This window comes from Triticum urartu, chromosome 4, assembly GCF_003073215.2.
Source record: "Triticum urartu cultivar G1812 chromosome 4, Tu2.1, whole genome shotgun sequence".
NCBI classification, from domain to species: Eukaryota; Viridiplantae; Streptophyta; class Magnoliopsida; order Poales; family Poaceae; genus Triticum; species Triticum urartu.
The window spans coordinates 586,082,643-586,095,020 of record NC_053025.1 but is presented as its reverse complement, the minus strand read 5'-3'; the positions used below and the strand labels follow the sequence as shown (position 1 = coordinate 586,095,020).

At 48.1% G+C, this 12,378-nt stretch overlaps 1 pseudogene; it reads right to left on the bottom strand.

The window, feature by feature from the left end:
- Nucleotides 1–1,958: 1,958 nt before the first annotated feature.
- On the bottom strand, nucleotides 1,959–5,627 carry LOC125552915 (annotated as a pseudogene).
- Nucleotides 5,628–12,378: the final 6,751 nt, after the last annotated feature.

Here is a 12,378-nt window from a genome sequence, read left to right as displayed (position 1 = left end):
CAGCTTCGGTTGACGGTTCTCTTGTTCTTATCTTGAGCGCATCACTCCGTCGATATTTGTCTTTGAAAATTTTTTTGCTTCTAGGAAGGGCAAGAGTTTATGTCACAACTTTTGATGAACAGCCAGTCATGAAAAAAAAACTAACCATGTAGTTTTCCTCGGCATCACAATGGTTAGCTTATTGCCGCGGCATCACAACCTCTAGGAAACTAACCATGTAAATGTTGAAAGTGTAAATGACGTTCAATTGCGACAAACTAGCCATTTAAGTGTTAAAAGTGTAAACTATACGTTCAATTGCAACATACTAACAACTTAAGTGTTAAAAGTGTAAACGACGTTCATTTGCAACAAACTAACCCTTAAAGTATTAAAATTGTAAACGATTGTCAATTGCAAGAAACTAAACATAAATATGGAAAATGTAAACCATGTTAAATTGCAAGAACTAACCACATAAATGCTCAAGTGTAAATGATGGTAAACTGCAATAAGTTAACCACAAAAATGTTAAAATCGCAAAGGATGCTAAACTGCAAGAAACTAACCATGGCAAATACACATGGGCTAGGAGCTATGCATATAATGAAGAGAACACATAGATCTACTAGGGTTCTGGTCGAGGCGCAGAGCTAGCACAAGACCTGGTCTGGCGAACTGGTCACCTCAGTCTTGCCCGGTCTAAATTCATTGTAGGGCTACACACCCGAATCATGATTTTTAGTTCTAGAAATGTCATGTCGCGTTCTAGAAAAGTAGTAGGTTGATGCTAACATGTAGATTGCTGGCATCAAGTCCGCATCCCATTGCATGCTGACATGCTCAACCCGCAGACCATCTCTGAGGCAGGCTTTGGGTTGATCGTCTTGTTAATGGCCAACGTTCGCATTTGTTGGTGGCATCATGGCCGGCATTCTTAAGGTTTGGCCATGTGGGCTAATGCAGAGGCAGCGTTGTGTGGTGCTCATCAAAGTTGGTTAACTTGAGTAGCCTTGAAGGATTCTTGGGAATTCGCATGGCTCGAATCAAGGTGTTGTATTCGGCAGAGCAACAAACTTTGGGATTATGACAAAGCAACAAACGGTGGGGTCCAATAGGCTAATATTTGGGATTGCGACGGAGCGACAGTGGAGGTCTGATAGGCGCTATGGAAACATATGCGGTTACAAACTTTTGTGAAAACATATGCCCATTTGAAATTTGCGAAAAAGAAAGGTATGTACTTATAGTTGCTAGCCTTTCATTCCGTTTATATGTGTATAGAACACAAACAAACATGATTTTCTCAGGAAATGGCAAGTACACACGTCATTCAGCAATCTATGTCTGGATTTGCATTTTGCATCATCACGATGAGAAGCCATAGTCATAAGCACATGCACGGTCGGAAAAAAAATCTGATGGAACATGATGGACTGTGGTGGCCAACCTCAGTTGAGTTGACACTGTCATAGGTATCAAGCGTAAGTATTATAGCAAATAGATGCTGTGATGTGTGTTGAAGTAGGGAGACCCAACAGCCAAAAAACCACCTCTCGGAATGAGCATCGAACCAGGTCACAGACAAGTAGTGGAGCGGTGAGGGGCAATGATCTTAGATGTCAGGATTTGGGATTTCAGCATAAGAGAGACAAAGCAGCAGAGAGAATGTGACATGGGCTCTTTCTTGTTCTATTTCGAGATCCGCATGTATATTTATTAAGGAGAAAGTTTACGACACGAAAGAATATGCATGTGGTCCATATAACACCAGAGAAGGCAGAGAGATGGAGACATGGGGTTTTGCTATTTTGTCCAGTGGAGATGCACCACCGCACACATGAGCGAACACATACAGGTTTGAATACGAATATACATCTGTAATTTCTTATGCGGTATTTTTCTTGCAGCTGTAGTTTTCTTGTAATTTTCTGCACTACTATGCCAAAAACATTGACGATGACGCACACAAACACCCAAAAAGTAAGATATGCCACTGCTGTTGAATTTTGTTCATCATATACAGGAGAACGCATCTAATACATGGGAAATGCATGCTCTCCTCGGAAATCATCTTTCTTCTACAACATACAGACACCATCGTATATTCAAGTCATATTTGAAATTGCTTGTGCTTGCTAAGGCGACTATCTACGTGTACAGCTGTGTAGGAGGAACTTCAATGTAACTCTTCCTAGCTGATACCTAATAAGCACACAATTTCTAGGAAGGCCACAGGTCCCATTGACAGTTTGGCAGCCCGTAGCTCAGCGGTCGGTTGATCCACACCTCCATGCTAGCTTTGAATTGAAGTGAGGCAAACTGGGATGTTGTTGCATTCTGTTTTCTTGATTGCTCCGTATGAGCTGCTTTGGTTCAAGAGGAGGTTGGTTGAGCCAGCTCCCTGTAATCTTTACGTATACTCCACAGGATCTCTGCGCACCGCCTCATGCTCGGCCGGTTCCTCTTCTTGGGAGCTAAGCATTGCAAGGCCAGCTCGTACATCTTCTCGATCGCCAGGTTGGTCGCGTCGTTCACTTCCAGATTCGGATCCAGTGTTAGTATCGCATCGCCCTTTGAGAATTTTTCCATTGCCTGTGCCCACCATAAATGGAGCACACTTGTAATTAGCAAAACCAGATATATGGACAAGTCGTCGATCTTTATGAACTACTCCCTCTGTCCCAGAATATAAGAACATTTTTGACACTATGCTAGTGTCAAAAACGTTCTTATATTCTGGGACAGAGGGAGTATTGTACATATTTCATTTCATATTGACCATTAAAGGTACAAAGATAATGATAAGAATGGCACAAACTAACCCATTTTGCTGTGACACGTTCGACGATCGCCCTCTTTGGTTCGATCGGGCGCCTCCCAGTAACCAACTCCACTAGCAGCACTCCGAAGGAGTAGACATCACTCTTCTCAGTGAGCTGGTATGTTCTGAGATACTCTGGGTCAAGGTACCCTGCTGTTCCTTTGACTTGAGTAGAGACATGGGTGGCGTCAGTCGGAGCCAGTTTCGCAAATCCAAAGTCAGCGACCTTAGCTCGGCAGTTGTTTGTGAGAAGAATGTTTGAGGATTTGATGTCCCTGTGGATGACCGGCTGATCTGCATCGGTGAAATATATGGGTCAGAGTCTAACTGATTTGGTGGTTCTTCACAGGTCGTATATGTTTGTTTTTTGGGCATCTGCACGTCAGGCCCTAATACTGCAAGAAGTCATGGTTTTTCCCTTTTTGAATTGAGATATTTGACATAAAACCTCTGTGGTCATCTCCTATCACCAGTAATAGTTTTGGTCTAAATTTGGTTCGGAGAGTTGAATCTCAGTTTAAATAGAGGCTTTAATTCCTATTGGTACTAGGAATAATATCCTAGGCACTGGTTGTTGTGATGCAGCTATATCTTCCTTGTGAAGTTAAGCAAAAGCAGACCAAGTGCTCTGTTTTCTACTAAAGGATTCTGCAGCGTCATCATATCTGAACTAAATCAAGTTAGTGCTAGATTAAATTCTTAATGACCTTGCTTTAACTTCTTCTCGGGGTATCATTTCTGATCCAAACAAGTATTGGCCACCCAGTGTCCCAATATCATTTGCAAACCTTTCATATGCAAGAACAAAACAACCAAAATAGGAAAAAAAATCCAAATAACCTGACAAACATGAAACCAAAATGCAAAGAAACATTAATAATTACTCTGCATTACCAGAGTAGGTGTGAAGATAGGTGATAGCGTGGGCCACATCGATCGCGATTTCCAACCTCACAGAGAACTCCAGGACTTTTCCATTCAGGCCTGCACACGTCTAAACTCGGTAAGACGATAGAATTAGCAAAAACCATGGCACTTGTCATCCCCATAGGTGATAGGAGGAAAGGGCAGGATCCTATGATTGTTACCTTCAAGGTGCTCTCGAAGATTGCCATTGGGAACATACTCCACAATGATCAACTGCTCACCACCAAACTCAAAGGAACCCATGGAACCGTACCAGATTCAGGTGCTCGATGCATCGCAGCGTCTCTATCTCGTTCCGGAACTCGTGGCCCATGTGCTTGTCATACATATTCTGGAACGAAAAGAAAACGAACATAGACATGTTATGCAACTGTCGCCAGGTTTTGAGAACTGATCGTATGTATAAGAAGTAAATGGTGCAAACCTTCTTGGCCCGTTTGACGGCGACGAGGGTGCCATCGCTGAGCTGACCCTTGTACACTGTCCCAGAACCACCCTGCCCAATCTTGAGGTTGGGCGAGAAGTTCTTCGTTGCTTTCTGAATCTCTGGTAAGGTGAACTTTCTGTCTCCAGGTATCTCCCTTTCTGAAGAATTCCTGAGGGTGGAGCCATACAGCCCTCTGGCTGATCTCCTGCTCTCGAAAGTGCTCCCGCTGGTAGAACCTTGAGAGCTCAGCGACTGCGAGTCTGCAGATTCATTCATAGGAAAGAACCGTCACATCTCAAGTTTACAGAGAGCCTAACGATGGTTCTTGTAAGCAAAGTGTTATTTGCATAGTGTCATGAATTTAACAGTATCCATTAATTCCAGGATGCATATATCGTAACGAATGTGAGTGGCACGCAGGAGGCTATCCTTGAAAGAGGGAAGGAATTCGCTAATGGTACTTTACGATGGGGTTTGCTTACTCTGTGAGTCGGAGAAAGAATTAGCAAATGATACGAACACTTTGAGCAAGATGGGTTCCGGTCATGATCAAATCACGACAAATCAAATGGAACAAGTGGAAAATAATACGTACTACTCTCTTTGTTCACAAATATAAGATACTTTAATATTTCAATATGGATTAAGTAGGGACTGAAATGAGTGAACACACGCTAAAACGTATCTATATACACCCGATTCACAAAAAAGTTAATCGGAGAGAGTAGTAATTAGAAAAGTACTCCATCTATCCGGAAATACTTGTTCTATAAATGATTGACAAGTATTTTCGGACGGAGGAAGTACAACCTGACGGTGATGGAGAGTGTGTTGCAGACATCTGATTAAACTAAGGCTCAAGAGGAGAATGCTGCATCTTGTGCTGTTATTGCCGTACACATCAGTACACAAAACAGTGCACCTGCAAAGATCCGATCCTAGAAAGACGTAGTACGTACAACCGAGTTATAAAAAGCAAAGCTGAAGTACAATCGTACGCGTTGACCAGGCACGGTTGACGAATAACATGTCACAATTAGAAGACGAAGAAGAAGAGAAAAATGGCATCGTGGGATCAGAAGGGCAGAGAGGCCACCGGAGAAGAGGTCGAGGGAAGGCGCGTGCGCACGTACGTTGGTGGGAGGCGTCGGAGTCGACGTCGGAGAGGGAGGTCTCCGGCGAGCGCGCGTCCCCGGGGGCGAAGCAGGAGCGGAAGGCGTCGAGGAAGGCGGCGGCCCCGCGGCCGCTGCTGCCGGACGAACGCCCGGACGAGGCCGCGGGGGTGGCGACGAGTAGCGGGAGAGGTCGTCGCTGGCGCTGGCGCTGGCGCCGGTGCCGATGAGGTCGCTCATCGGCCTCCTCCTGGGCGCCGAGCCGGCGCTGCTGCTGCTGCTACCGCTCCTCATCGAGGTGGCGTGGCGAGGCGGCAGCCGCGGAGAGGAGAGGGGAGGAGCGGGGCGGCGCGCTCGCTCGCTACTGCCGCGGAAAGCGGCGGCTTTGATGGACGAGGATTGATTAGTTGGGCGCGTCAAGGTGGACTAATTCAGGACTTGCGAGGGAGAGAAGACCCGTAGACGTGGACCACGGCTGCATGTAGGACTAGTCCCCCGCTAGAAAGGTTTTTTTTTTCTAAAGAGAATCTCAACAAGTCGATTGCATCCATGCGGAAAACCGGGCCAAAAACCGAACAAATAACAAGGATAAAAGAAGAAGAGACAACGAAATGGGTACCAACCCATGACAAAGCACGGCGTAGCTAGCAGACAAAACAGACTCCATCATGAATGGCGCAAATAGATCACGGGTGTCATCGAAAGATCACAATACCAAGACTTTGCAAACAGACGATGGCACCGGTGTGCGTATCCGAACCCCAAGGTGCAACACAGGAGCATCCATAGTCGACAAGTGTCATAGCATGACCATATGCTCCAGCCTCCAGAACAATTGGAGCAATGCAAGTCAGGAGAGCAGCGATGAACACGAACCTTGAACGGGAACTCCGCCACGGGAAATCGAAACTATTAGCAAGTCCGGGAGGCATCTTGTGCCATCATTGAGAAAAAGATGAACAGAGTCAACACCAAGAGCACGAAGCTTGTCATCTTGAGCAAGCATCAGCAGGGACTAGACAACACACAATAGGTAGGGTGGATGGATGATGGCAAAGGGCTCCGAGATGACGCCTTCAAGAAGGTAAATGATGTCCATGGACAACGTCGTCAATGAAATATCGTTCGGAGCCCATACCGAGTGGATCAGGTACAACTCAAGGACCATGCCCCTAGGAAGATAAGCAACGCGAGATTGGAGCTGTCGTGGCCGTCTAACGCCGGAATCAACGAGGATTTCTCCCGGAGCAAGTACCAGATGCAGGCCTGCGTCGAGGCACCAGGTTAGAGCAGCCACAGAGGTTGCAGATGATGACCAGCGAGCTGCCATCCAATGGGAGTCGACGAGATGGTGGACGTGTGTCGATGGAGGGAGCATGGCAAGAGGAGGCGAGGGGTGACCAGAGGTGCTTGTCGAGGCAGTGATGTACATGGAGACGGTAGGTGGAGAGCCGAGGCGTGGATAACCGCCGAGAACGAGGCTCCCGGGAGGAGATCCAACATTGAGCTGAATCCGACGAGATCCTAGTGAAGTTGCGCTGTCGGAGAGCCATAACCCTACGGTAGATGGTAGGAGGGGTTGGCGACCACATGGAGGACCCGTGGGTGCGGAGGAGGTCGTCGTGGGTGTGGGCTTGTTAAGTGACTAGATGCCTGGTTTGGTCGGTTCGCTTCGCTTCGGTGCAAGTAAATCAAGAGAAAAATCAAAAACGAATCGCCTACATGGCACATGCAGTAGAAAAAACAAGAAAACACCTAAAAACAAGGAAAATAAATGGGGTAACTTATGACACAAGTTTGTTTAAACAGTTTTTTTAAAGGGGGCTACACCGGCCTTTGCATCAAGTGATGCACACACCCTTCCCTCAAAAAGTGATGCACACACCCACTTGATTAAACTGGGTAAAGTGTAAAAAAAACTGCTAAATGAGGTGAACGATGTCACAAATGTGAAATTAAAGGGTAAAAAATGGAATTCACTGCGATAGTAGAGACGAAAGTGATTGGCCGGAAAAACTAATTTACAGCACATATATGACTAGTGATGGGGAACCTAAAATCGTGCTAGAGGTGCAGCATGGGTCACCGGTCGTGGATGAGCTAGCGGGACAAGCTAGCGTTGCCGTGTGGAGCAGGAAACGTAGGTACTACGTGTGGAGTGGAGCCAAAGCGAGTCGGTCGGTCAGTCAGTCCAATTTGGTTGGAACTTGGAAGTCGACGGTGTGCCGGCACCTAGTATTAGTGGCGGAAGTACTGTAGAAGAAAGCGTGACTTGAGAGCTTGGACACCGCATGCAGCGACCGGTGAGCGAGCGGTCAACAGTCAGCAGCAGGCTGGGCTCTGGCTGGTAGGCAATGTTGCCCGCTGGCTGCAGTGCGGTTGTGCGTGAGTTAGAGCATCTGCGGCCGAACGTCTTAAACCATCTTTCATACATTCGTGGACGCGTTCGATCAGAAAAGAAAAAAAACGTGATTCAACCAGACCCCTCATATATATCATCCCTATACATTCTGACTATCCGCAAACTTTGATATCCATCTCAAATATGAAAAGGATATGAAGGCTCGCGGACGCGCCTAGCCGGCCGATGGCGTGCGCACAAGGCGCAGGTAAAGTCGTGCCGGCGCCGCGTGCTCCTGACGTAAACGTAGCTACAGATCGATCGCCTATTCGCCTTTGGTTTGGTCTGGTTTGGAGCTGGGAGTTGGAGCTACACGGACGGACGGGCGGACGGACGGAAGCACGGAGCGAAGCATGCGTCCATCCGCACTTGACCCTGTTGCACGAGGTTGCAACTTGCAAAGCACGCGGCCGGCCGGCCGGGCGGTCGATGCATGCAGGCCTGGCCGGCGTACGTACGCCGCAGGACGCACCGCGGCGCTAAAAAAGTCGTGGCGGAGCCGTGTGGCAACTACTACGTACGGCGGCCAAAAGTCAGCCCCAACCATTTTTTTATTTTAAAGAAGACAAGAATCGAGTACAAACGCAACGACTACAAAGACATAGCATCCGACACACGACAAGAAAGAACAGAGAAAGAGAAAGCTCAGTCAAACAGCCCACATTTGTTCTTGGCATCACCATTAGATCATACCAACAAGAGCAAAAGAAGATCATGCCAACAAGAGCGGGAACGGGTGTTGTTGAATCAGTTGAAAAGAGATCCGACGTCTAGAAGACGTAAACGGACAAGCCACCGACTTGCCTTCCAATCACTCCCCATTGTGAAGAACTAGGAGAGCCACAGTCGCCGCGAAGGGCATCCAACCGCCAAAGGAACGTCGCGATGAAAGTGAGCTGCTGGTCGCACCCAAGGGCAATGTTCCCCTGCACAAGACATCACACAACCAACAACGAAGTAATGGCCACAAGACGACGGCCCCTATGAGGTACCGACTTCAATGGCCCCATCGCCGTTCGATCGAAAGATGGTTCTAGGGCTATCACCCGAAGCACGTTGGAGGACAAGGTGCGGAAGCTTCACTATCACACTCCACGAAGAAAAAATGATGACCAAAGGCGTCGCCGTCATCAACGTCGACAACCCAACACAAGGCATTTGCTTGAAGTATCACAACCCTGACCTCGTGTTGCTACACCTACCACGAATCCGTCAAACACATGAGTGCGGAACCCGCCAACCCTCCGACCACACCATTGCTTGCGAATTCACCAAATCCAGACTGAGGCGACCTTGTAAGGAGGTCAAAACCCCAACCTCTGCATTATTGTGAAGCACCCGATCATTCTTATCAGAACATACCACAATCCACAAATGAGCAATTAAAAGATATGAAATTAACACCTACGACTAAGTCAATTTTTTCACATCAAAAGCTTCCAAAAGGGGTAGACGTGAATTGTCACCCAGCACCACGTGTTGTTGACGTACTCCACCAGAGTAGGAAGCATTTTTTTAATCGAAATGGAGGCAAAAGTTTTGCCTTATCTCACTAATAAAGAAGAAGAGAATTGCCCGGTTAATTATGAAAAACTAGGGCCTCGGCCCCCTCAGCCCCTCCCGCGTCGCTCTCGCGAGGCGACAGGGAGGGAACCCTAGCGTGCCGCCGCCGGGTCGTTCCCCTCTTCCCTCCCCATCCCTTTCCGCCGCCTGGTGGCTCAGTTGGGCAAAGCTTGGCCGGAGCCGGCAGCAGCGGGGCGGCTTCTTCCCCTCTCGTGCGGGGGCCGGCGCGGGAGAAAATGCTACAACCCACGAAGGGGCACCACCAGCCAACCTGGCTACCCACACACGCCACCGAGAGAGGAGCACCGTCGAGGCAGACTACAGGTGTGATCATCATCACTCCTCTGTGAGATAGCGACTTCGAGTTCACCGCAAACCCCCATCGGCATGGCACACACCGCAACAACCTACACAAAGTCCGCATCGACCTATGTCAAACATTTGTCCACCAGGAGCAGCGACGAGACAGCTCCCGCTTTGAAGACGGACAAATGCAGAAAAGATATGCAAGACTCACACCGACGAAGACCTCCTCCGAAGACCACCGAACAACCATCATTGTTGCCTCCTAGGCCGTTCGGAGGCAGCTCCGACTCCGCAAAGCCAGTACACCACAATGAGACCAAGAGAAAACCCCATAAAGAGCCGGCTACGAAAGCCCTACCGCGACTCTGCACCACACACCACCAGCATCATTGCCAGACAGGACACTACCATGAAGCTCCACATGGTCAATTGACCGCTGTCAATCACGATCTCATGTGAGTGCAGCCCCAGGAAAGCACCCAGGGAATCGCCATCTCCAAGGCCACATCATCAGAAGGGGAAGCGACGTGGATCGACGCAGTCGTCCGACCTTGCACCACAGGGTCAAGGTCTTCACCTGAAGATGAGATCTGAGACTGGGGAGAGAGGAGAGCTCCATGATGACCCCAAGGGGGGAGGCGACATCCATGGATGTCGCGTCATCAGGATTTCGCCCGGAGCAACCCAGACTCCGCACCCCCACGCAATCAGACAACTACATTGTCGACCTAGAACCCCGCTGGTCCAAACACCTCCAACGCGCCGGCGACGCCACCGCCACACGAGGGCCACCTTCCTTGCCAGCCAACAGGCCAGATCGGGGCACAGACCAGATCTGGAGCCCAAGTACCAACACCCCGACGTGGCGAAGCAGCGGCCTAGATTCCAGACCATGCCCCCAAACCACCAGGAAGCAGGGTGGGGGTTGGTGCCCCACTCCGAAGTGCCGAGCAAGGGGGACTTGTCGGCGCCGCCGAACCGGACGGAAGGCCGAAAAACCGCCAACCAAGGAGGCATTTGCGGGGCTGACAACAGGGAACGCGAGACGGAGCAGAGGACCAATGGGAAGCGTCGCGATGGCCTCCACGTTGGAGGTCGAGCCTCCCCCACCTAGAGCTTGTGCTGCCGAGATCATCGCCGCGCGGACGAGACGAAAGCTTCGCCGCCATCCGCCGCGCGGGATTCGCCTGGCGATTTCCTCTGACATTGGCGCAGCGGGTCAGGGTTTCCCCGAGTCGCCTTGGAGGCGACGCGAGGGTCGGGATGATTCAAGTTTTTCAATTATCCAGAGTAGGAAGCATTTGGTTTGATCTGGTTTGGATCGGCTGGAGCTAGGGCTGCAAGAAAAGCTCGAGGCTCGTGAGCCGCTCGAGATCGACTCGTATTTTGACTCGACTCGAGATCGACTCGGAAAGAAATGAGCTGAGTATGAACACTTTATGTAGCTCGATAGAGAAACGAGTTAATCTTGAGCCAACACTGGCTCGCTCGATTTTAGCTCGATAGCTCAATGTCATATAATTATATTAAATAATCTTGATGTATATTTAAAGAAAATAGTATAATTTATTGCCATATATGCTGTGTCCAAGTTTTCTCATTTTTACCTAGTAGGAAACATGGAGGCCTATTAAGCAGGAGAAATTTAGCCTCAATATGGTGTGTGGCCAGTCATGTGTCAAATATCCTTTTATTCTCAGCCAAAGTTTAAGAGCAGTTGCGCCTTCATTTTTTATCTTTCTAGATCATTGATCCCTATTTGTCAAGTGCTAGTCTTTAGTTGAGAGAGAATAGGTCAAATTTTATAGTGGTTTTCTATGTTGTGTTGTTGGCTATAATGTTTGAAAAATTGCCTTAGATTATTCATAAAATCATCTGATTATTTAGCTCGAAACTAGCTCGAGATCGATACAAGCTGAGCACGAGCCACTTTCTATGGCTCAACCTTGATCTTCACTCAGTTTGAGCTCGCTCGAATTTTAGTATAATTTAAGTTGAGCCTAGTCCAACTCGCTCGAACTCGACTCGTTTGCAGCCCTAGCTGGAGCCATGGAAGCGCGTGGGAATGGACAGGAGAAGCATGATCTAGATCCGGTATGACTTTTCGAACCGATGAGTTAATGATCAACGGCCCGGGGAGCTTGAGAGTATGGTTAATAATATAGCCAACTGCAAGCTATATGATGTTGCCACGTCATATATAGTCAAGTTTATAGCCGGTGAGTACAATAGGTGGATATAAATATGTACTACTTTATTGATACATGACCCACCTCGCTCTAGCATGTGCTGCAGATGGCTGTTAACTAGTAGCCCGCTTCTCTTCTCTCTTCTATTCTCTCTTTTCTAACTAAACAAAAAAATATTTAATGTCTTACAACCCGCTTACACCATCTTATTATACTTGCTCTGATCCAACATACTCCCTTCGTCCGAAAAAACTTGTTTCTCAAATGGATGTATCCAGCACAAAATTAGTATTAGATACATCCATTTGAGAAATAAGCTAGGGACAAGTTTTTCTGGACGGAGGGAGTACTACGTAAACAACTTGTTGGAGGAGAGGTTGTCAGCTCCAAAATTAATCAAGTGGTCCATTTCTTGGAGATCAATTAATTCCTGCAACCGCAACCACATTTCCTGGAGGCTGGAGTAGGTCGGAGCGAGACAAAATCACCGTATGCGTGTGTGCGTAGGGACACCACGTAGTACGTACGTACGAACGTACATACGCACGGACGCACGCACGCAGATCGAGTCTAACTGATGATGATGTAACTTATCTAGTTATCTTTTGATCTGATGAGCCTCGCACACATCTTAGACACCACACGTGGAC